Raw genomic sequence first — 25,466 nt, forward strand, 5'->3', positions numbered from 1 at the left:
TTCCAGTGAACGGAAAATTTTGTTCTCCTTTTTACTGTTTTAGCTGGGATATAACAATAAAATTTAGACATTGACAGGTTTTTGCAAACTTTTTTAGAACTTCTAAGAATTATTATTGCATATATTTACTTAACATAAATATTTTGAATTTTGTTATTTTATTATTCTGAATATGCTTATTGTTGTTATTTTACTTATGCCTAAGATGCTTATTGCCAAAAGGAAATGGATTTTTATAACTTTATATTTTTTTAATTGTAACTTAACTTTGTAAAAATTTCTCTGAAATATTTTTCATGTTTTACATGTTGCCATTTAATTACCTTATGATATAAGCATTATAGAAGTTGAAATACTTATTTATAATCGCATTAACTTATTAGTAACGTAATTTTTATAATTTTTTTGAGAAGTATTATAGGTAAGTCTCAGTCAAAAAGATGTAAAAAAACAGCCCATAAAACTAATAAGTTATGGTGACATAAAAATGTATCTTGGGAAATACACTTTATCAGTTTAATAAGTAAATGTTTAAAAATATATATATATATATATATGGGGGGGTGCACACGCACGCATGTGTGTAAAACATTTATTGCTATTAATTATCTGTAATTAGTATACAAATTGATCGATAAACATAAAATATGATATAATTTGCAAATTTTTGCAAGAATATATATGGATTGATTTCGGATCTTCCCTTTTTCCTTTCCTTTCTCTTTCATGAAGCAAAATTTAGAAAATCATGAAGCAAATTTAGTATTTATATCACACACCACCATTTCTATGAGGGCAACAAAATTTCTGTTGTGAAAGTTAAGAGTTGTTCTGTTCCAGCTGTACTGAAAGACTGCTTTAAAAACAATTCTGTTGTATGTTAATCATTGTAATAAAATGCTTATATATACAAAATGTTGGGCTTGGCCATCTTAATTTACTTGCTTGTTTGTGGGTAGCCTTTTTGCACCTGAACGTCACAAGAAATTACTTTTTTTGTATTTCTTAAAAAAACTGATGATATTCTTATAATTGATTTTTTTTTTAAATTCCTTTTTTTAATTTCTTTTGTAAAGCAAAACCTTCTGATTATTAATTTTTTTTCATATAAATCAAAGTTAAACATAGTTTCAACAAAATCCATATTTCATTTTTATGTGAGTTTTCCTATTTTGTCATAATATTAAAAAAAAATCTTTTTTGTCTGTTTCAAGAATGAAAATTTTGATTTTGAATGAAATAAAAACCAAAATAAAATTTAGTTTGGCTTTATTCAGCACACCAGTTTAAAGAAAGAATAAAGGGATAAAAGACTCCCTCTTTTCTGAGGCTCTCACCTCATCTGAATGTTTTACTTAGACCTTTTCACTTTAATAAATGCTGAGCATTTGCTACCTTAGTTCCATTATTACTTCAGAGGCAAACACTGTTTCTGTGGTACCATATAGTCTAGTTAAAATGTATTAAACTGGAAATCTTACCTGCTGTGCAAAAATAACTTTAGATGGCGGTCTGGTGATTGTGGTTTTCTCATTTTTTATGAGAAAATCTACAATAAAAGAAAGTGATTTAAAAATCATGATATTATGCCTTTCCCTTCATTGTAAAAAAGTGAGAATCTCTCCTTAAAAATTTGTAGTGCTCGTTTAGTGGGACTTTCCTTGCGTACAAGATATATGAATTGGTAGATGATACATGTTTTATCCTTCATTGCCTATCACGTTTAAATTCTCTTCACAGAAAAAGTTGAATTGTTAAAACATGAATCAACAAATATGTGTTGCAGAACCCCTAATATGTTTCCCCCTCAAAATTTCCATAAGTAAAGGTAAACATGAAAATTGATACCATCACATTTACATGTGGCTGCAAGTACAGTTACATTGTAAACACCTTTCTGATATTTGTTACAGGAATTGTTGGTGCTTAAAGTCAGCACCCTCCATGTTAGACATCTAGCAGTTAATTTAAGCAACTAACAGTATTAAAAAATTCTAACAAGTGGCTTTTAACCTGCCGTTATGAAATCTTCCATAAAAATAATTCCTTTCAGTCTAGAGTGTAAGGAATAAGCAACAGATTTCTTCTGTTCATCCAACATGATATGTTTCAGTATACTACCAAGACTGCATTTACTTGAACCTAAACCAAAAACAAGAGCTAAATCAGGATTGTAACTCACAAGCACTTCTGGCAAACTTACAAGATATTCATTTATTTACAAGATCTGTGCCCTTATCAATTGAAGGCCATTGTGATCCTTTCTCTAAAAATTTTTTCATAGAAGAACAAATTTTTGCAATCTGGTGTAGATTTTTGAGTTAAATGTTTTAGGAAATTACTGAAGTTTATTCACTTTTGTTGGAGTAGATAAATCGATATGTACTTTCAGATGCTCACCACTAGGGTGTACTCCTTCAATTTCACAATGAAGGTAAAATGAATAGATCTAGGTTATCAAGGTGAATAGATCATTGCATACCAACAAATTTGTCATTTTAGAAAACATGTACCATTTTTTCCAAGGTGAAACAAAATATCTATAAGGCTATAAAGGAAACCAAAACCAAAAATCTTTATTTCTTGGTCTTATTTACGGTACTAACTGAAAGAGAGCTATGTGCATCAGAGAGAATTCCATCAAGTTGTGCATGATTTTCTTGAAAAGACTTTGGAAAAGCATAGTGTTGCTTGAGAAAAACTTTAGCAAGATGATTGCTTTTTCTACAAGCACAAGTTTGGCCTTTTTGCAGTTTCTTTAATTTACCTATTGCTGTGTTTTCCTGAGCCAAATCTAAGTTAATGCTTATTTTAATCAAAATAATAAGCCCAGTTTTCAATCTACACTCACTCCTCTTATGTGCATGTAGCTTATTGTTATAACTGAGTAATTCAACTGGTAATGTATTTCATCAACTCTTTCTAAATTTAATTAGATACTTCCAAATCATTAAAAGTAGCTGTTGTATTAGAATGTAATCTTAGCTGTTCCTTTTGCTATAAATGATGATTAATCTCAACAATAAGTTGGTCCTGACCATTCATCTAATGACTAGCCAAACTGATATATGCCAGCTAATTACATAAGGCTAACTGGCAAAAACTGCTTAGTTGTTTGGTCTGTACTAATTTTTTGCTTAAATTCTGCCCTCAGTTCTGAATATTATTAGGTAATATGATTAAACATAAAAATAAAATAAAACATATTTTCATTATTGTAACCATGACCAGATTTAAACATAGCCCTGGGCCCAGAGTAGCAAATTTGGGTAAAAATTTGTATTAATTTTTTTTTTTAAATAAATTTTACATATATGATGCTTTCTCACGTGCATATGTGCTTGCGCCTGTACAGACTACCACTTTGAGCCTCATCACTTACATTCGGCAAGCCAAGCATCTCGACCAACCAGAATGCTTATTGCCAGCTGTGGCAAGCGCTCAAGTCTGTTGTCTGTTGAAGCTGACTGTCAGGTGTCTGGTATCTTGTTGTTGCGGCATTATGATTTTCACAATATTCTTATACTTTTTGGTTAAAATTAAGTTTGATTATGTTATTTTAACCAAAAAACAGACACAAAAGGCTTAGCGGTGCAAAATACCAAAAAGTAGTAGACTAGAAGAAAAATAAAATGAATGAAATAATAAGTAAAACTGTAAAATTAGATTATTTTTTTTTTAGAAGTAATCTTACTGCAAAGGAAACTTCTTGCTAATCTGATTCAACACCTTCACAAAGTTCAAGGGTCAATGAAGAAACGTATGTAGTCAAAACAACTTTTGTTGTTCCTGTTATGTCTACTACCGAACAAGAGGCCCAAATTAATGATCAGCCTATTCTCGTCTCATTGTCAACTGAGCCAAGTGGGGATCCAAATAAAATTGCTTCTGACACTGAAGAAAATGAAGATGTTCTTTTAAAACCTGATGAGAGATGATTTTGTTAAAAATGATTTCAATCAAAATAAAAATGGTGACTGAACAACCCAAAAGAGTGCACCGAGATAAAAACAGATTTTTGGACAGAAAACTTGCTAATGGAGATCTAGTGAATAGGGATTTCCTAGTTTATTCTCCCAGCCAGGGATCTTTGTTTTGTGACCCCTGCAAACTGTTTTGTCTAATTTCAAGTCAATTCAGTGACAGTGGATTTACTAATTGGAACATGGCTACCAGTGTATTAAAGAACATGATAACTCACATGGTCACTTCAGTAGTGTGTTAACCTACAAACGGAGAGCTGTGAAATGTGGAAGACTGATAACCAATTACAAACTCAAAAAGAAGAAGTAAAATATTCAAGGGCTGTGCTTCAAAGAGTGGTTGTGCTTCAAAGAGAAGCTAGCACTACGTACATGGCCTTGCCTTTTGAGAAGAAGATGAACTATTTGGTTCCACTTTTAATGGATTCATGATGTGCCTAGTACTGATCACAGAGTTTGGCCCCTTTTTAAAAGCCTACATTGATAAACATGGAAACCCTGGTCAAGGTAAATCATTTTACCTTTCATCTACAATTTGTGATGAGTTGATTGAGATAACAGGTAAAAGTGTTATAGAGAGTATCTTAAAAGAATTGAAAACCTCAAGATCCTTTTCAATAATCCAACTCCTGATGTTACACATCATAACATAAAGATGTTACACTTTCATCCTAAGGTATGTGAATGAGTCTGGTATCCTGAAGAACACTTTTTGAGATTTTTGTGGAACTTTTTAACTAGTAGATCTCTCTTTAATTTTATTTTATGTTTCCCATTCTTGCATTCTTGTTTCAGGAATATATATATGTGTAATATTTTTAAAAATCAATTTTGGAAACTTAACTTTGGAAATTATCTTTCTAGTTGTAATTTTTGAAATATTGTGTAATTTGATTCTGTTTTCTTTACAGAATACACCAAGCGCCTCAGAATCTTCTATTGAAAAGGGGTGGGAGTGACGTGTAGTGATGACAAACGAAGACATAATGAAAAAGTTATTTAAAAATAGGTTCTATGCTTCTTCTTTCACACAAATCTATTTATATAATTCATTGCTGCAAGTGGTTCAAATATAAATGGTTAAAAAAATTTATTTTAAAAATCATGATGAAAGACTTAATATATATAAATAATAATAATAATCACTTTGTGACTGCAAAAGCAACCAAGTTCGTTCATTCGTCAAACAAATGATAAATCACTTTTCAAGTATTTGTATCCGCGTTGCACACACGTAATAAATAATATTAATACTAATAATTTAAAAATTAATAAATAATTTATAAAAAGTTATTTAATTATAACTTTTAGAAGTGATGGTTGAGTTAAATAGTGAAAAAAATAATAAAACAAATGGGTTGTTTTTTAATCCTGTTTTGTTATTAAATGAGAGTATTTTTCTGTACTCTTTTGTAGCCTGAATCACTTGTGTTAATGAACTTGCAAGCAGCAACATAATATAATACTGTAATAATTATTATAATAATAATTACAAGCAAACATGTACACGTTACATGTTGAGTTTAATATAATTATAATAAATGTTGAGTGCGGCTCAGGGGTTCTTATCTTCCCTGGAACACCCTTGGCCCACACTACCACTTCGCATATGCCTTGTAATAATATTACGTTTTGCGTTTGCAATATTTTATTTGCCAATTCAAATAAAACAAATTTAAAGGTTTGGTAAAAAAATTATGTTATTTTATTTTATATTACCTAAACCATCAGAATGCTTTCCTTTCTTATCCTGCCATATATTATATGATATATTCAAAACGGATAACAAAAAACTAAATGCAATAAAATAAGCCTGATTCAAAGAATATTTATAATAAGGCAAGTGTTTATAAGATAAAATGTGATGAAAAAATTCTGATAGATTTCATTTATGAAAGATTGATAAAAACTTTAAAAATGATATCAGTAAGATTTGTAGGCATATAAAAATAATAAAACAAAATCAAACTATCCTGATTTTATTAAAAGTAATAAACAAAATTAAGAAATTGGAAATTTATCGTAACAAATTAGATCTCAGACCCTTGAAAATTACTTACAACAAAATAATATTTCCATAAATAATATTTGGAAATGGTGGTTTAAAAAAGAAGTATGATTAAAGTTAATAAATTGCATTAGTTTTCGATTTTATCATCAAATTTCATTGGTTAATAATAGTTTTCATAAGTTATAATCAGTTTTAATCTACGACTTAAAAAAAAGAATCTTTAATTCTCTAATCATATTTCTGTTTCTCTGAAGCAGGTCATTTGCAGCATTCTCTTTTATTTTCAGCTAAATTTTTCTGTTCCAAATTGCTCCTATTTCCTTTTTAGATTGTAAATAATTTCTACTACTAATCCTTTTACCACTGTTTTTATTAACTCTTCTCTCATTATTTTTCCCAGCCAATTAACTGTCGTCTCCTATTCTGAAATTGTTCTGATTAAGCTTCTATTCTTGTTAATCTTCCTAATACTTTTTTTTTTCACTTTGTCTGACCATTTAATCTTTTCCAATATTCTCAGGGGCACATTTCAAATGCCTTTCCCTTTTCCTTTTTTTTTGTAGGGTCTATATTTTACCTTCAGGCAGAAGTACATTCCCATCATAGCACTTTACAAGATGCTTTCTTAAATCTAACTCCATCTTATTATAAATAACTATTTCTTTCTCTTAAAGATTTTCCAGTTCATTGTTATTCTAATTTTTATTTAGTCTTCACTTCTTTTATTTTTAATCTTCTATCAATACTGTACCTGTAAGTACCTGTACTGTTTTACTTTCTCAAGTCTTACTTCTTCTGTGTAAACATTCATTGCTTATAGGTCTTCTCTCCTTACAATTTTTTTTTACATTACTTTCTTAATTCTTCTATATTAAAAAAGGGTGAAAGTATCAATCAATTTGTACATTTATTATGATAAAGCATTGCACACTTCAGAACCGAAACAGAAAAAACCACTAAGTTGCATTGATTAATAATTTATCTAAATTCAGCTGTTATGATTCATTTCTATAAATTGTTTCACAATATATTTCATGTGTATTCTTAATTTTTTAACTAGTTGGCTTTTACATTATATCCTTTTATCTTGGCTGTTTTTTGTATCAAAGTAAACACAGAACATTTTTATATGTACATGCATGTAGTATAATAATGCATGAACCATTAAATAAAGGAAAAAGAATTCATCAAGTAAAAGACACCTTTTGATCTTTAATAAGCACTTAATTCAGTACTAATATTTTAAATCTTAAAAAATGTTTCTGATTAGTTATCAAGTGGTTATTTAATTATGTGTATATTTTTAATTATGCTAAGTATGTACAGTATTTTATTGGTAATTAATTAACATCAATGTTATTGCATTAACCAACAAAATACAGTTTTAATTGGTAATTAGGTAGTATTATTTTTATTATAACCTGTTAGCTAACTGCTTGGCAGTGTGGCAGTTTCTTAGTCTTTCATAGTTATTAGGTTTGAATCTTGGTCAGGTGTAGCATTTTTCATATGCTACAAAATTTTCATTTCATATTCCTGTCACAAGCTTCAAGCTTGTGGTGAATTAATCATCAAAAAATAGAAACAATAAATTAAAAAAAGTAATAATAATAATAATAAAAGAGCTCAGTGAAATTAACCAGAACAACTTACTTTCAATTTTTAGCAATATTGACCAATTAATACTGTATTTGGTGGTTAATTTGTTTATATATATATATATATATATAATATTCTATTAGTAATTTGACTTATTTGATGTTCTATATCATTTATATTTTATGCTAATATTTAATTTCAAAATATTTACTTGAGGTCTGCTGAATTACTAAGATCACTGGGTCTGAGCGTGCAACCTTTTTATTAAATGAATGCATGCCTGTTAAAAACTTTGTTATACTGTACCTCAGACAGTTTTGTAATTGTTGCATAATTTTATAAGAATTCAAATTTTGTAGAATTTTTATAATCTTATTAAGAGAGCCTGAAGAAAGCGCATATTGAATCATAAATAAAAGAAATTGAAGTTTCGTTGCAGTTAAAATATATATATATTTTTTTTTTGAAAATTCAAGTAATTCATTAATATATTGACCGTACTGTGTTAATAAAATCTAATAATAAATGAAATATAAGCTATCAAAACATAGTAAATAGATAAGCTAAACTTACATATGGTTATAATTACTATATAGTAATTAATTAATATGGTAAGGTAATATTATATATTCACTAGTAGCAGTTAGTATAATTATTCCTAAAATTTTAATGTAAGCGCATTAATGGGTGGGGCACATATAACTGTTTACCTCTGAAAAAGTTTTACACTTTCATTGATATAAAAGTGTAAAATATGAAGATATGCTTTTCTCATATCACTGAAGTGATATGAGAAAAGCAAAGAATTAAGTAGAAACTTTATTTTTAAAAGCTATTTGTTTTTATAAATCAATTTATCTTATCAAAAACAATATTATTCTATTAGTCAGTTGCATCATTTAAATACGAAATATTTTTTTATAAAACTGATGAAAACATGAAGTACCTGCTTTAAACATATAAAGCTTGGTACTTTTTTTAATTTATTGGTCTTGGAATATTATTGATTGGAATTAATTTTTTTGGGCCAACTTGTTCCTGTTTTATTACACTTCTTGATAACCATAGTTCTGAGATTTTTGTTTAACATTTTATATTTTGAAGTTTCCAACTCTGTCATAATTTGATGTATGTAACTTCACTTATTAAAAATTGTTAATGTTCTGTTGTCTTTCCTGGTGAAGTTGAATTAATGGTAAAGATGAATTTTAAAAAGCACTTTGAAATTCTTAAAATCTTTTACCATCATGTTTTATTGTAACTCCGTGTGCAAATATTCTTTCAACAGAAAAAACATGTGATCCAAAATTTTCAAATTTGGTAAAGACCATAGAAGTCATAACTTGCAAAATTAATGAAATTTCATTTTTGACCTGCATGGTTATCAGAATGTTTGGTGAGTTCCTCTGTTATTATTATTCAAATTTTCAAAAGCTTACTTCAAAATACAGAGCGATTCAAAGAAACGGGAAATTTTGAAAGTTGTGTTGATAGCCGTGGGCGATTGGTACCACTTGATAAGTGGCGCCAGCCTCTCTAACATAACCTGCCATTTAGTTGTCATGGATCCTTGGAGTGGTGTGCAACGTGCATTTGCTATCAAAGCGTTTTACAAAAACAATGACTGTGTGGAGGGAGCGCGTAGAGAATTTCGCCGTCATTTTAATCTTGGATGGCACGACCGTGTTCAATCAGCACATGCAATTAAAACATGGATATCTGGTTTTGAGGAAACTGGTTCGGCAATGAAAAAGAAACCTCCAGGCCGTGAGCGAACCGTCCGTACACCACAGAATGTTCAAGCTTTACAAGATGCTGTCACACGAAGTCCATATCGGTCAATCCGTCGTCTCTCAGCATCTTTACAATTGCATAGTTCAAGTGTTCGAAGAATGTTAGTGAAGCACTTGCAATACCATCCATACAAGTTGCAGATCGTCCAGGAACTGAAACCGAACGATGCAGTTGTAAAGCACAATTCTGTAATCTAATGCTTCAGAAGATAAATGATAACAAAGAGTTTGTTCACGAACTGTGGATGTCAGACGAAGCGCATTTCCACCTCAGTGGATTTGTTAACAAGCAAAATTTCAGATACTGGGCACAAGAAAATCCTACGCAGCTACACCAGCGTCCGTTGCACAGCCAGAAAGTGACCGTGTGGTGTGATATGTCATCTTACGGTGTTATAGGTCCTTTTTTTTTTGAGGATGACAACGGTCTTGCTATTACAGTGACGTCGGCTCGTTACGTAGCCGTGCTTGAAACCTTTGTTGTGGAACAACAAAAGAGATTTCCACCGATTCTTAACACAACCTGGTTTCAACAAGACGGAGCAACGTCACATACTGCACGAATATCGATGGCAGCTGTACGCCGATTGTTTGGACAACGTGTCATTTCACGAAATCGTGACATTAGATCGCCTGATCTCTCAGCTTGCGATTACTTTTTGTGGGGTCACTTTAAAAGCAAAGTGTTCCATAGTAGACCTGCCACAACGGAAGAACTGAAGGCAAAGATCCGAGGAGCAATTGCGGAAATTCCAGTTGAGATGTTACGTCAAACCATGAACAATTTAACTAAGAGACTTCGTGAGTGTTTACGTAGAAGAGGAGGTCACCTGCAAGATGTCATCTTTACAAAATAAACTAAAATGTATGTATCCTAAAATGGCAACATTTGTTCAATTGCATAAAATAAAATTCATTTTCTAAAAAAAAATTTTTCATTAACGTTATTTAATTTTTTAAATTTCCTGTTTCTTTGAATCACTTTGTATAAGATGCAATTTCACAACCACCATGGACACCAATTATATTATCACACAATGATTTGCCCGAAGTGGCATTAAAAATTGCTATGTTTGATGTCCAAAGTTTTCTTAATTTTGGGGGTTTTTAGTAGTGACTTTGACAGACATTTCTATAAATCCACCATAATACAAACTTTGTTTGAGTTACACTTCTTTGATACAATGTTGTCTTCTCTAGATGGAAATTGTAAGTCCTGTAGATCACCTTCATCCATACCGCTCTCATTATTTATTTAAAAACTTACCTCAAGCATCACATGTGTAATTTTCTGGTTGTTTGAGTGATAGATTAAACTCAGTATTAAGTATTGCTGTTATTCATAATAATTTTATCTATGTTTTTATCAATCATGACATCTGCTCTTTCTTCCTTATAACCTGAATTGTATTAATTAAGACATGTAATAGAAATCTTGTCATCACTTACTACACATTCCAGATCTTTTTCAGAGTCGTCTTCTGGAAAAATGCTCTCTGATCATCCCCTGTGATCACACAGGTCCTCGTCAACGTACTATGTGGAAAAAAAACAATAAAATCATATATTGTTAAAATTTATTAGTGAATACGAATAAAACTTGAAATTATTTACTATCACAGGAATTATGATTTGTGATGGTAGAAATACTTCTGTTAGTTGAATATTTTGAAAACGACATTAGCTGGTTCATTATTGGTCAATTGGTGCTCCATTGTTTAATATTACAAATTCACTGCAACTAGATTCATGGACTGCATTCTCTCCCCATTTGGAAGTTTGAAATAAAATCTATTTTTGGCTTATGTATTAAAAATTGATGGTTGCATTTACTTTTTCTTGGAGAAAATGAATCTATCAGTAAACAATAATTATGAGAAAGAATGGTTCATAACTTCCCTGCAACAACATAATAACAATTGGCATTACCTACAACTAGACAAATCTAAATAAGCAGGATGGAAGTTTATTTTCATTAATAAACAAGGTGGAAGTTTATTTTCATGTGAAAATTTAAAACAGAAATACATAAACAACTCATTTGCTGTTATTACTCTTTCAAATCATCATTAAGCCAAAAAATAAATTAAGAACATTTAGTTTGTTTCTACAGAAGAAGAATAAGATAATATTATGTTTCATTATTTAAATTTTGTATTATACTTTATGCTGATTTTTTATCTCTACTTAGCAACATTTTTTTATTATTTATAGTGTATTATTTGCAGTGCAATACATAAACAGAGCTATGAAAAAGCTACATATTCAGACTTTGCAACAAATTCATGTGCATAAATTACACCTGATGAATGATTTTTATCATTCTTACATAAATTTAAATATTTGAAATATTATAACATTGAAATATATCAACAATCCATCTTTTAACATAATTTTATCTCAATAGACATTTTGTATACTAGTACAATCAGTTTTCAATGTTAGATGACCTATCAGTGTAAAATCTTTATTACAACAAAATTTAGTTTATATTTAAATGTGATATTCCAGTTATTATATCGCTACCACATTATCTCTTTATTATGTCTAGTAGACTAGTGTTTTTTTGGTACCAAGATGTATCCAAAGAGTTGTAAATATAAACATAAATTAATTATTGCCCGTTATGTTGTGTGTAGAGGCAAATGTATGTAGCAAATAAAATCCAGAAAACAACAACCAATTTAATAAATTTAATTCCATCGTCACCAAGTAAGTCCAAAATGCTTATTAAGGTGGGTATTAAAAAATTATGCAATAAAATAACTACTACTTTCCTTGCCCAGAATTTTGTTTTCAAGATATAGAAGACTCATTCTTTTGTATAAGTAATTTAATTTATCTAAATAATTTTTTCCTACTTTCCTTTATGAAAAACTATCTCTTTTTTATTTAGTTTGGCCACATCATATATCAAGGGCATAACAAGCTTTCAGCCAAGTGATCCCACACCTCCTCCATTGAAGCATCTCACTTGTCATATCACATCTTATTCACTTGTCAATTCTCTGTTATCTACTCTACACCATTCACCTTTCGTATCCCTTGTAGGTCCACAAATCTTGTGCTGGACTTTTTTTTTCCAAATTAATCTTGTTTCATTCTCTTTTGTTAGTATCCATTATCATATTTTATGTCACTAATGCCAATACTGTCATTAATATATTTTCAAGTCCAACTTCTGGAATGGAGATTGTATCTGGGAAGTGCCAATTTTTCTTATGATTGTGAAGCATGTACATAAACACTTGAAATACAAGAGAAACTAATTGGAGTTGCTTTCTCTGAGAGAAATAAGTTTAACCTAAAATATTTACAAGAACATATTTTCTCTTTACAAAAAGTAATTTTTGTAATTTATTTTTTTATTTACATAATATTTATATTTTTCAAGATTCAACTGAAAAATAATAAATGAAATGAAGTGATGTTATTATGACAAAAATTAAATTCCATGAAGTTTATTAATGTTGTGGATTCTGAGTGGGGTCTTATTCCCCTCTTGGTGAGTTTTTGTGATTTGTATGCTAAGCATGCAGTATAGCATGAAAATGGAATGAAATGGAATAAAATTAAAAGTCATTTACTTGCTGCTTATAATATAAGTGTAAAAATTTCAAACAAAGGCTCTCCCTTCCTTTGATGAAAATAATTTTTTTGTGATTTACGAATTAATAAAAGATTTCAGAGGACAAAAATTAAATTAAATTAAATGATCGAAAAACTACTTGGGAAATCAATTTTTAAAAAATTTAACGTAACTAAAAGTTTAACCAGATTACAAAAAAAAAAAAAATTAACTATGCCTTATCAGGTTATTTACATGTATATATATATATATATATATATATATATATATATATATACATATATATTTTATATATATATATAAAAATATCTATATATATATATATATATATATATAAAATAGAATTTTGACTCCTGTAGAGAGCCACAAAAAGTTTTATTTTTTATTATTGTTTTGTTAACTTCTTTTTTTTAATTGTAATATTATTATGTCTTATACACAAATTAATATTATTTTCCCATTTACACTAGCACACAAATGAAACATTTAATATAATAATTTTATCATTTAATTCAATACATAAGTGAAGTTCTATCTTATTAAGTTGTTTTTCTACTTTTAAATTAGACAACTGGACTGTATCATGCTAAGCCGGTATGATATAATGGATATACAATTTTTTATTAAGTATTTTGAAATAAATTTTAATTATTTTATTTCAAGAAAAAATGAAAGGAGAATCAACTGGCACAATGAAAGGATTACTTAAATAAAAAGCAGATATGGTATATAGGTGTATGCCATCTTCATAATTGAAAATAATCATTTTATTAAATGAGAAATGTATCTTAAAAAAGGATTTATTGAGCTTTTACCATTTTAAAAATAATTTCACAATGAACATAAATCAATTTATGCCAGCAAATTAAGCTATGCATCTATTTAGACTTAATCAATAAATTGTATTAATTCAAAAACTGAAATACTAAGCAGTAGCTACTTAGAGATATTAGAAAAGTTAATTACTCATATTATATGCTTAAGTTAAGCATAATATTTTTTTATTTAATTTTATTATCATTTATTCTATTAAGTCATCATGGTACTTGATTTTTTTAGCCTAGTGATAAGTCCTCAACTATTTCTTCATGGGAACCCCAGTTAAACTTGGTTTATTAAATTATATTTTCATAATTTTTTACACTGCATATTCCACAAACACAAGTCAAGTACATGCATTATAAAACCCAGTTAGTTACTTTTGCACAGCATTTTTTATTCATTATTACAATAAAACTAAAAACCATATTTGCTAACTCTTATTAAGATATATTAAATTTGCCTTAAACCAAATAAAATCAAAGCTACTGTTTTATATATATATATATATATATATATATATATATATATATAATATATTATAGCTAAATTATAAATTTTAATGTTGGGTAAAAAAAGAAAAATTATAAAAATCCTATCATCAGACCTTCCAGAACAACTTTAAACATAAATATTTCCTAATAAATGTATTCCACCATATTTTTACATTAAACCTCTGTATTAAATAAGTTCTGGAACGTCTGATAATATAAGTTTATTATTAAAGTATTTGTTTCGAGAACATTTCATTTGAAGTCAAGACCCGCAGTGTATATAAGCTTTCGGCGGTTGCCAGGAACAATTCTCTCTTTCTCTTGACTCAAGACCTCATAATAATTTCATTCTACCTTAGACAGTCGTGGGAATCAGGAACTAGTAGCAGCAAGAATGCCCGAGGCCGTTCATGAATTTCCCACCTCCACAACTACATCATCGTTACTAACGGATTTCGACCGCCGGCTCTCAGGATAACGACTCCAGCTTGACAAGACTTCGGTCGATACAGATAATTACATTTTTTAAAATATTTTCAAGAAGTTCATTTTACAAAATTGAAATGCTAATATTTACATAATCGTCGGAGAAAAATTAGCCGCTCAACCACCTCTTTATTCTTTTATTAATTTATTTTAAAAAACTTCAAACTTAAGGATTTTTATAATTTTTCTTTTTTTTCCCAACATTAAAATTCATAATTTAGCTTATTTTTCTTTTCAAGGTTTAACTTCTTTTATTTATAATTTATTTTATCGATTAAATAAGCTTGTAATATTGAATATTTATATCATCAAATTTAATAATATTTATTTAACATAATTTCATATTACTATATATACTTATGTATTTTAATATATGTTTAAAGAAAAAATATGTGAATATAGTTCGGTAACATAAAATGTTATAATATTTATTATATTATCATTATTATTATCGCATAATAACTAAAGCCAGAATTATTCTTTAAGTTAAAAAATAAAACACGCAAACTTTTAACAATCACGAAATTGATCGTCCCTCGGAGACCTTCATAAGGATCCGACGATTGTTCTGTTGCCATAATTTGAATGTAAAGTACTTGGCAAGGTGTAGAAAAAAGGTACATGCGCGGTAGTGTGGCTTCTTTTATCAAACTAAATATGGTAATTAATAACAAGTAGATGTATTTGTAAGCAACACTAAAAGCAGTTTTAACCAGAAAGTTCCAGTTTCAGTTGTTGGGTTGCATCGTACGTTATTCAAGATAATATTATTACTCTTTTAAGTAAACTAATCCGTAAGGTAAACGAAAAAATAATTTCATTACTTTTTTTTCATTTAGTTATTGATATTAATGTAATGCGAATCATTATACAATATTAGAGAAACTAAAAAAGTTGTATATTCTTAATTTCGATCTAAAAATCTTCATGATACTTTCTATTACTCGCAGATTTTCCCTATCAAGTGAGATCAGTAACGGTTCAGTTTCTGCCCAACATCCAGAGGAAAAAATTAATGTAATATTATTTATAATATATAGTTAAGGAGTTTTAATCTTAAAAATGTTTTAATAGCGTATTCAGTTTCAGTAATTATCAACAGTTTTTTCTCCGAAAAATGCTGTACTGACTTCTAAACCAATCGGTAAGATTATCATACTACGAAAAATACGTGTACCCTAGAACTTTATGTTTTAAGATTTATGGATATATGGAGTGAGTAAAAGGTACTGATTTTGATTAAAAGTCGTTTTATAATTGTCTTCATAAAGTTTTATATATTTTTTAGTAGATAGAAGCAGTTTTTTTGACTTCAAAAGTGCAAAATTTTCACCAGCGTTTTTCTTTTATCCGGTTGTTGACACACTAGACAAGTCAACAAAAAAAATAATAATATGGAACTGAGATAAAAGTAATGTATTAGAACGTATTTTTTATGCTGATTCTGAAAACCAGATTTCCTTTAAAATATTAAAAAACTTCTTAAATAATAGAATATAGAAATAATAATAATAATTAAAATTAAAATTCCTACTGTTATTAGTTTATCATAATTTCTTTTTTCTTATTTTCCTTTTGTGTTCGGTGAAGTCTTCTCTTTTTATCATCCAGCACTAGTCACTCATCATAGATTTATCACATCTGCAATATATCTTGGTAGAACCTTTTTCCTTGTTTGTCGCTGATGTCACCTAAGTTTAAAAGGAAAAGGTCCAAATGAGAATGTAAAAAATGAATTTTCAATGACATTCTGCAGCCTAAATTTCTTTAATTCACTAAGAGTTAATTTATGAGCTGTTCATTGTTTTCAGTTTTTTTAACCAATGTTTTAAGGAAACCAGTAATGACATCTTTGAATGGCTTCCATTCTGCTAGTTCTTTAGGATTCAGTTTGATGTCAAATATATTTTCACGAATTAATTTTATTATCTGTGGCCCAATGAATATTACTTCTTTTAATTTGGCTTCACTTAATTGTGAAAAAACCTCAGCTAAATATTTAAAGCAGAATTCTTCATCAAGCCTAGTTTTATGTGTAGAGGTGGTAAAATAATACAATCTGCTTTGATAAGGGGAATATTAACAACATTTTACTTTCCTGGGGAAAAACTGATTTTTTTTTGGCCAGTCTTTAACTGTGTAGTGTTTATCTGTAGCCTAACTATCCCACAAACACAAGAAATGTATACATTTTGTAAAGTCACTCTGAAGACCAAGAAGAAGCCCTATCGCTTTCAGGTCAGCAATGATTAACCATGCGTGTTCATAGTACTAAATAGGTTTTAAAATTTTTGACATACTTTCATATGTTTCTTTCATTCCTACAGCATGTGCTACCAGTATACAAGAAAATTTATTCAAAAGTTATGAAACAAGACTGCCTTTAAGCCTCTTTTTGATGAATCTATAAATAAATCCCAATTATGAATAACATATTCAATGTCCAATTCAGACATTAGCCCCCTAACATCATGGCAGGAACAAGTTAAACCGTCTCTTCTAAAGTATTTCAGTAAATTTTCATTTCAATTTCTATGTACTGAAATTTTAGAATACTTGTTTAATAGATTCCAGTCTTTAAGACACATGAACGTAGGATTTCTGCATGTTGTTTTGACAAATGCAAATCACGAATTAGGTCGCTCAGTTCTGCTTGTGTGATGAGATAGAGTTCAGTATTAGATTCTTCTGGAGTGTAATTAATATCTACTGGATATTATCTATTAATATCTACTGGAGGATTCATCGGTTGAGCCTTCTGGAGAATCAGAAATTTCTTTCCAAGAAGTTGGAGCAATCGGAATCTGTAAATCAACACCATGAAGAACTGGTTTCATAGCTGAACAAACATTTGGGTATGCAATACTGCTTTTATTATTTGAATTGAAACCAGTAACATTTGTTAATCAAAATTAACAGTCATCATAATGGTTAGTAGGCTCTCTAGAAATCTAGCTAAGCCAAAAGGCAAATGCTCTTTTTTTTCCTTTTAACCACTGGGTTAGTTTAAGGTAGCACTTGATACATGCTACATGTGGATTTATATTGGTCTCCCAAGGGACAGTCAAAATAATGTTTGTAAGCAGTTTTCAACATTCAATACTGGTTTTCATTGACTTTTTGTGGTGAATTCCCTGCAAACATAACAAAAATATTTGGAAAATTTTTACAAGCCCAGTTGTTATTCATTGTAAAATTCAAAATCTTTTAATGAATGAAAATAAACTGAAATATTACAGAAATACTTACTTAATTATAAAAATAATTAAGTTTTAATTTATAAATAATTAATTACTTAAAATACTTCTGTCATAAAAATCTTTCATTAAATTTATGGCAACCCCATATGGCAACCCCATGGAATTTGCATTGATGGAACAAATAAATTTAAAGGGTTGTAACTTAAGAACATTATGTGATTGGTTGTTTTGGAATACATATTCAGATTGGTCAGGAATATTATCCGACCAATCTCCATTATCTGTACGATTGACAGCAAATATAATTGCAGGGCACCTACTAATGACACTTCTAGGAAACACATCATCAAAACCTTTTAATAATTACATTACCCCTTTCCAGTTCCAAATTTTTTGTTGACCAGTGTTATAAATAAATATGTCGTAGAGATTTTGAAGCCGCTTCTAAATTTATAAAATAAAAATTCATTAAATTTTATTTATTATGAAATAAAACTTTCCTGATTATTAATGAAAATTGGATTCGCATACATCAGTATTAATTAGAATACATGGTGTGTCTTAATTAATTGTAATTAGTAAATAATAATAAAACAAAATTTTAATAGTCTGTACAATGCAAAACTCGCGTAATTAAAAGTAAACAACCCGTTTAATTGATAATTAAACTTATTAAATAAGTAGTAAACATGTAAATTAAGACAAATAAATATATATATTTTTTTTAATAATTGTCTTTGAGATAAACATATAATAATAGGTATCATGTATTTATGAATGCCCATTTTCCATGAAAACGCAGGTATGGGATTATTAAAATTCGAAATTCATAAATATTAGTTTTATTTTTTATTCAAGTAGTTGAAATTTTTCCTAATGTAAGCAACATGTATTTAAATGTTCACGCTTGCTCCTTATTACCTGAAATCAAATGAGGAACAATATCAGAAAAAGATATGTGGAATGTGAAAAATAGGAAGATATACAACCCTTCTCAAGAAATTTAAGCCTTACTCGATCAGATTTCAATGAATCTTTTTTTTATATTATAAAGAAAGTTCCTTAATTCAATAATTGAGTAATTATAACCCTTATCATCTTGCAATTAGTTTTTTGGAAGAAATCGTTGCATTGAGGTGTATTCTTTTACAGACGCAGGCCGACCATTCACGGGAAATGTGGTTAATTGAACTTCATCCACCAAACTACACCGTTATCCACTGTCTAGTATTCAAATCCATATAAAATAAACTAGCTTTTACTAGGATTTGAACCTCAGAACTTTCGACTTCGAAAATCAACGAAGTCGTTATGATATTAAATTATTTTCGTACTAAACTAAGGAAATTTCTTGAAAAAATTGAAGTAAAAATACGATTCATATTCCATACCACGCTTGATAACATTTAACGTCGTTCCTTTTCCTAATTTTATCAGGTCGCATATTTCTCACCTTATACATTCTTGTGAACGTCTTTCACCAAACGGACGACTTTTTTTTGTTTACCCGGTTTTTTTTTAGTAAAATTTAAAATAAAATATACTTTAAAAAAGTTAATTCTGCCTCTAAACACAATCTTAAAAGTAAGTAATATTCTCTTTAAATCTGGATTTTTTGAATTTAACTCCACGTTAAGGATTAATAAGTTACAGGAAATTAATATTTTCAATTTTTCCAATTTTTTGACTACAGAAAGACGTTCTAAAGAAGAAAGGAATGATATTTCTTTTTTACTTTTCAGAGTTCTGAAATCAGTTTTATTTTATTTATATGGTTTTTGAAGTTCTAAAATAGTTCTTTCCGGTTTATAAAATAAACTGTTATCCAAGAGTAAATTTCTTATCGTTTATCAATCACTCGGTCGTTCAACGAAATCCCTCTTACAAAACAACTTTCTTAAGAAAGAAATTCGACTAGTAAAAATTATTCAAATAGAAAATTTTTGTAAATAATTCTACGAATAATTTTTTATAAGAAGACCCTATATCAGACTTATTTCTGACTGAGATAAATATAATTTTGTAGCAGGGTGCCCTTCATAATGCTAGTCTTTTAGGTCATAGAGGTGTTTTATGAATACGAAAGATAACCACTCACGTGATTTTTTAGTCGCAAAATGCGACTAAATTTTAGAGATTATTTGAAACCGACGTATTAGTACAGGTACGTCTGCTAACAATGTTTATTTATTTGAAATCACACTAACATCTCTACTTGTGAATTAATAAACATTACACTAGAAGGTAAACGTTTTTTTTATAAGTTAAATTTAAAATTCAGAGAGTTTTCCATGGTCAGGGTTTTCACGTATTTTAAAAGCTTGATGGAATTATTAGAAAATAATTTAAACTAATTTAAAAAATTTAAACTACGTATGTAATACAAACTAAACATTTTGAAAGATTCCTTAAGATTTTGAAGACTTTACCTTACGATTCAAAAAAATCAAGAAATGCGTGGGATTTTCTGTATATTCTAAGAGTGGGTGTGACTGGTGTAGAGTTGTAGTTGAGGCAAAGGGTAGAGTATTCTCGGTGATTAGTTAGGCTTACCATACTTTTTGGGTCCAACCCAGGACATATTTTTGAAATTACCATATTTATTCGAGTACCCCCCGCCCCCGAATAAGCCCCGCACCTCGATTTTCCGGACCGAAAATCTAAAAAGAAAATCGAGTATATACCGGTATTTTAAAGTGCAACAGATATGATAAAAAAATACGTAAATACGAAAATATTCAGAAGGTAAAGCATTTAATTTATTCATTTAAATTACAATAATAATATTACATTAATAATTAATTACCAATTAATATACAAATTAATTAATTAAGTACTAGTACTTAGTTCAGAATCAGTAGGCCAGTAAAACGAAATGTATCATGTTGAAAAGGATCATTTCAATACACTTTTTAATATGGGATTTTATTTTTAATTAATCACTGTCACTGTCAATGTCTGTAGAAGAGTTACCGGTAGTCTCCACGTCGCTCTGCCAAAGGTGAACGTCTTCACTACCATCAAGTTCACTAGATATTCCGCATTTTTTAAAACTTTTCCTTACTAATTCAGTGGAAATACCTTCCCAAGCATCTTTTATCCAAATACAAATCTGGTTAAAATCTGGGCGTTTGATTCTTCCTGTAGGCGTGAGAAAGCCATCCATTTACTGTACAGTTGTTTTAATGCAGATTTGAACGGTTTATTAATGCAGACATCTAGTGGTTGCAATAGAGATGTCAATCCGCCTAGAATTATTATTTGGTCTGTCATACCCTTTTTTAAAATGTCTTTCACTTTATCAGTCGTATGCCCCCGATAACTAACCATTACTAGCATACCGGTATTTTTTTTATTAAGTAAATCTCCTGATCGCGTTTGCCATGCACACCACACCATGCCACTTTTGCCATGCACATTTTAGACTGGATAATGATCCAGTCTAAAATTAAGGTTTCGACCATCCAACTTGATTTCTGTGCTCTGATAATAACTCCATTTACCTGTACGGTAGGAGAGTTTTTCTTTTAAAAACAATGTACGGAGGTATTTTTGATCCATCAGAAGTAATGCAAAGCATAATACTCACCTTTGTTTTTCATTACCACCAGTGCGAATCGTAACACTTTTTCCACCTTTTTTGTTTATGGTTTTGTCAAATGGCATTTCAAAATATACGGGGGTTTGATCAGCGTTTCCTATTTGAGAAGGCAAATAGCCTTTATCTTTTCTAAGATTTATTATGTATTTGTGAAAATGTAATATTTTTTGTTCATAAGCGTCTGGAAGTCGTTGAGAAATGATCGTCTTTCGTCTTATTGACAAATCATTTCGTGCAAAAAATCGTGTTATCCATCCACGGCTTGCTTTAAAATCAACTTTATTCAATGATTTAGCGATTTCACGAGCATATGTGTGAAACATTTCTATCGTGACAGCATAACCGCATTTCCTTTTTTCCATAACAGCGTCATACAATTTTTTTTCTGTCTGTGTATTTTGGTTTTAAGCCACAAAAAGCCCTTTTATTACCAGTGCCTTTAACCAGAAGTTGTTTCTTCTTACGCCAGTCTCGAATGCAGCTTTTATCTACGTCAAATTTTATTCCTGCCGCCCGATTCCAATTTTTTCAGCCTCTTCTATAACGCGCAGTTTTTCATTTACTGTAAAAGATCGTAGATGCTGTCCCTTTGTACTCATTTTAATGCCGTAATTAAAATAAATCACCGTATTAAACTTTACAAGATAAACTAAACAGATAAAATGCCCATAACCGTCCACATACACAAACAGTACAATGACTATGGCGAATAGACAATACGACGATGGGTAACTGATACTGTAACTGTAGTGTCATTAGAACCGGATGCAGCCTATACAGAATGAATCAATTTTATAAAAATACCGTAACTTCGTTGCTATCGATAGTATGAACAGGATGTTAATAATTAAGGATGCATTCTGTATACGCGGCATCCGGTATTGATAAACGAAAGCCTAATGTAACTATATTTATGTGACTGAATTTAGGTTCTTCTAAGAAAACGTTTACATTACATAAATTATCCTGACTAAAGGCTATGTTTCAAGTAAGCCCCGCACCCTTATTTTTTCTCTCCAATTCCAAGAAAAAAAGTGCAGGGGTGTACTCGAATAAATACGGTACTTAAAAGTCTTTAACAGTTTACTGAAACATAAAACTTTATTTATTCAGTTGTATTTTTCACTAGACGTGACTTTTTTCAGAAATGGTTTGTTTCTTTTAATTACATCATCAGTAATTTTACATTTAGCAGATGTTTAACAGTAGGTACTGAAAGTCTACCCCTTTCTGCACACCAAATGTTCCCCGTAATTGAAAAAAACTCTCTCAACTGGAGCAGATGTCCCAGGCAAAGACATCGCAAACTCAACCATTTTAGAAATATTGCAACATGAAATATCAGTCTTTTGAAACAACTTAAAAATTGCTTTCCAATCTCTTCAACTGGGTCTGATACTTTTTCTGAACTTGAACCACAATCTACCCTTTGATTTTGAATTACCTGGTTCAACAATGTACGTCCATCAAATAGGTCATCAACATTTATGGAATCTTTTATAATTTCATTAACAACTTGTGGACCTCTTTTAAATCAGACCCGGCAGTTTCAATTCGTAAATTTATCCACTGAAATTTTTCTAACTTTTTCAAAACTGGTTCTCCATAAATCTAACTATTGGATACTAAAATTATAAAAATTGTCCACGCTTGAGAAGAAGTTTTTCCTGAATATCATTTTTTTTAGAGTGCGTAGAAATTCTTTGGCAGGAGATGGTATAAATCTGTGGGTTTTTCTTTCCTGAAGTTGACAAATTAATTCAAAATATGTCTGAAATGCTTCTGTTGCTGTGATAAAATTAGCTTCCAATTTCAGAACTACATTGTTAAATAATTGTAGAGTACCATATAAAAATTTCAAAAACAGTTCACTTTCTAGATTTTCAAAAAAATCCATCAAAAATGGAAAGAATTCTTTCTATTGCAAGTAAAAAACTAAGGAACCTTGAGCTGCTATGAGATAATACTTTTTTTGTAATCTGTTCCACAAATTCATAGAACTTTTTAAGTTTCGTTACTCTTATTGTATATATGTGAAAATAATTATAAATTTTTATAACAATAACTTCTATGTCTAGGGGTAGAGAATCACGTGCTGTTTGTACTCAATTGTGTACAGTGTAGGCTGAACAAAAAATTCCTAAAAATAGATCTATCTAAATTACTTTAAACTTTTCTGTCACATTTTCATTCCCCTTTCTCTTCACACACTACAAAAATGACTTAGTGTTATCAGTAGTATAATAAACCAACTTTTCTTCAAGTTTGTATTTTTTCACGCACTGCAAAAGGTACCGTGTCAAAATTTGAGCAGATTCACCTGACAGTTCATCGAAATTTAAAAGTTTAACTTTATCAAATATAAATGGCGAAATAACGTTAACAATAATTGCCTCGGTTTTGTTTCTAGCAGATGAAAATTTTGGGTCATATAATTTTTTAACATGTTTAGATGTGCAGTCTGATGTTTTGAAACTGAGTTCGTGTCTAGCAGTGCGACATGAAAATGTAGCTTCTTTAGCAGCATACTCCAGATTAGTTATTGTTATTCCCATTTTGGCTTTAAAAAATCTCTTTATGTTTGCTGAAGCAGTAGCAAGCGTGTTTTCACCTGGTCTTCAACATTACCCTTTCCTTTTTATGTGCAACAGAAAATTCTTAAGTAAAAATTCGAGCGAGTATTCGTCTATTATCCCACCGGGTTGATTTAGTGTAAAACTCCTCATCGCAAATCAACTGATTTCAGTCGAGAGTTCTAAGATTCAAGTCCTAGTAAAGGCGAAAGACAACTCCCATTAAAGCCCATCAGGGCTAAGAACGGTGAGGGGGGGGGGGGGGTTTGGCGACCGGAAGCGTCACAAGGCGGGTGTCTTCCCCTTCGGGGTTAGGATGCTCTTTGGTGGTTGGGTTTCAATTAATCAAACATTTCAGGAATGGTCGACCTGAGACTGTAAAAGACTACACTTCATTTACATTCATACATATCATCCTCTGAAGTAATACCTTTCGGTGGTTCCGGAGGCTAAACGGAAAAAGAAAGAAAGTATTCGTCTACTACAGCTGTGAAGCGAACCAGATTTGTTATGGAGAAAAGCATCAATTTTATGATTGATTAAAAGTATTGTTGAGTTCGAGAAAAGTAGGGAGCACTAGTATATTACCCGACAGGGACGGTGGACGGACTGCTGGATTGGGTCCGCTGGTCAGTGTACGTTTTAGGTGGTTAGTGTAAAACCGAGGCGAGATTTTCACTTCTCATCTAATAATAAAGATATCTGTTAGAGCTGAATATTTTTAAAAACCGATGAATTTCTCAAAATTAGGTCTACAAGATAAAACCTTTTTTATAAGTATCGCTGCCAGCAAACGAACTCCCGACTGTTTACTTTTCAGTTATATTTAGCACACCACAAACACATATTTTACTTACTCTCAATTCCTAGTTTATGGGTATAGAAATTTCCAGGAAGTAATCTTTTTCGTTTATAATGTATTTTAGTTTTACGTATATTGTTTTCTAATTTATTTTATTATTGACATATAACGTTCCTTACTTTAAAAAAACGTTTATCTAATAACTTAAAGTAGCATATGAAGGTCACTTTTAAACCTTCATTGCTGTTTCGATAATTAAAGACAGAAATAGTACAACTGTATTCAGAAAATACATTAAATATACACCCTAGAAGTATAACATGTAATGTAAATCAGACACTCCCGTTCCACGCGGACCTTCCCCATTGTTCTGTAGTGGCGTGCTAGTAACGCTGAATTATTATTTGCGAGCAGTTATTGTAGTAGTGCATGCTTCTTACTTTTTCTTTAAGTCAACGAAAATATAAATTTCAGTTGAATCGCTGATTCTATTCGTACCTGTACTTTTTCAAGTTA

The 25,466-nt window shown here is 29.9% G+C and overlaps 2 protein-coding genes across 2 annotated transcripts in view; both read left to right on the plus strand.

The window, feature by feature from the left end:
• para (sodium voltage-gated channel paralytic) overlaps window positions 1–5,670 on the plus strand; it is a 544,951-nt gene extending 539,281 nt beyond the window's left edge. The window contains exon 36 of the mRNA XM_075370553.1: window positions 4,895–5,670. The gene's annotated coding sequence lies outside the window, so the exon portion shown is untranslated. The remainder of the gene's footprint in view (window positions 1–4,894) is intronic.
• Window positions 5,671–15,499: 9,829 nt separating this feature from the next.
• Window positions 15,500–25,466, plus strand: part of LOC142318246 (arrestin domain-containing protein 17-like) — a 64,290-nt gene continuing 54,323 nt past the window's right edge. Inside the window, exon 1 of the mRNA XM_075354810.1 lies at window positions 15,500–15,573. The gene's annotated coding sequence lies outside the window, so the exon portion shown is untranslated. The remainder of the gene's footprint in view (window positions 15,574–25,466) is intronic.

The sequence above is a fragment of the Lycorma delicatula genome, chromosome 1, assembly GCF_047948215.1.
Source record: "Lycorma delicatula isolate Av1 chromosome 1, ASM4794821v1, whole genome shotgun sequence".
NCBI lineage: Eukaryota > Metazoa > Arthropoda > Insecta > Hemiptera > Fulgoridae > Lycorma > Lycorma delicatula.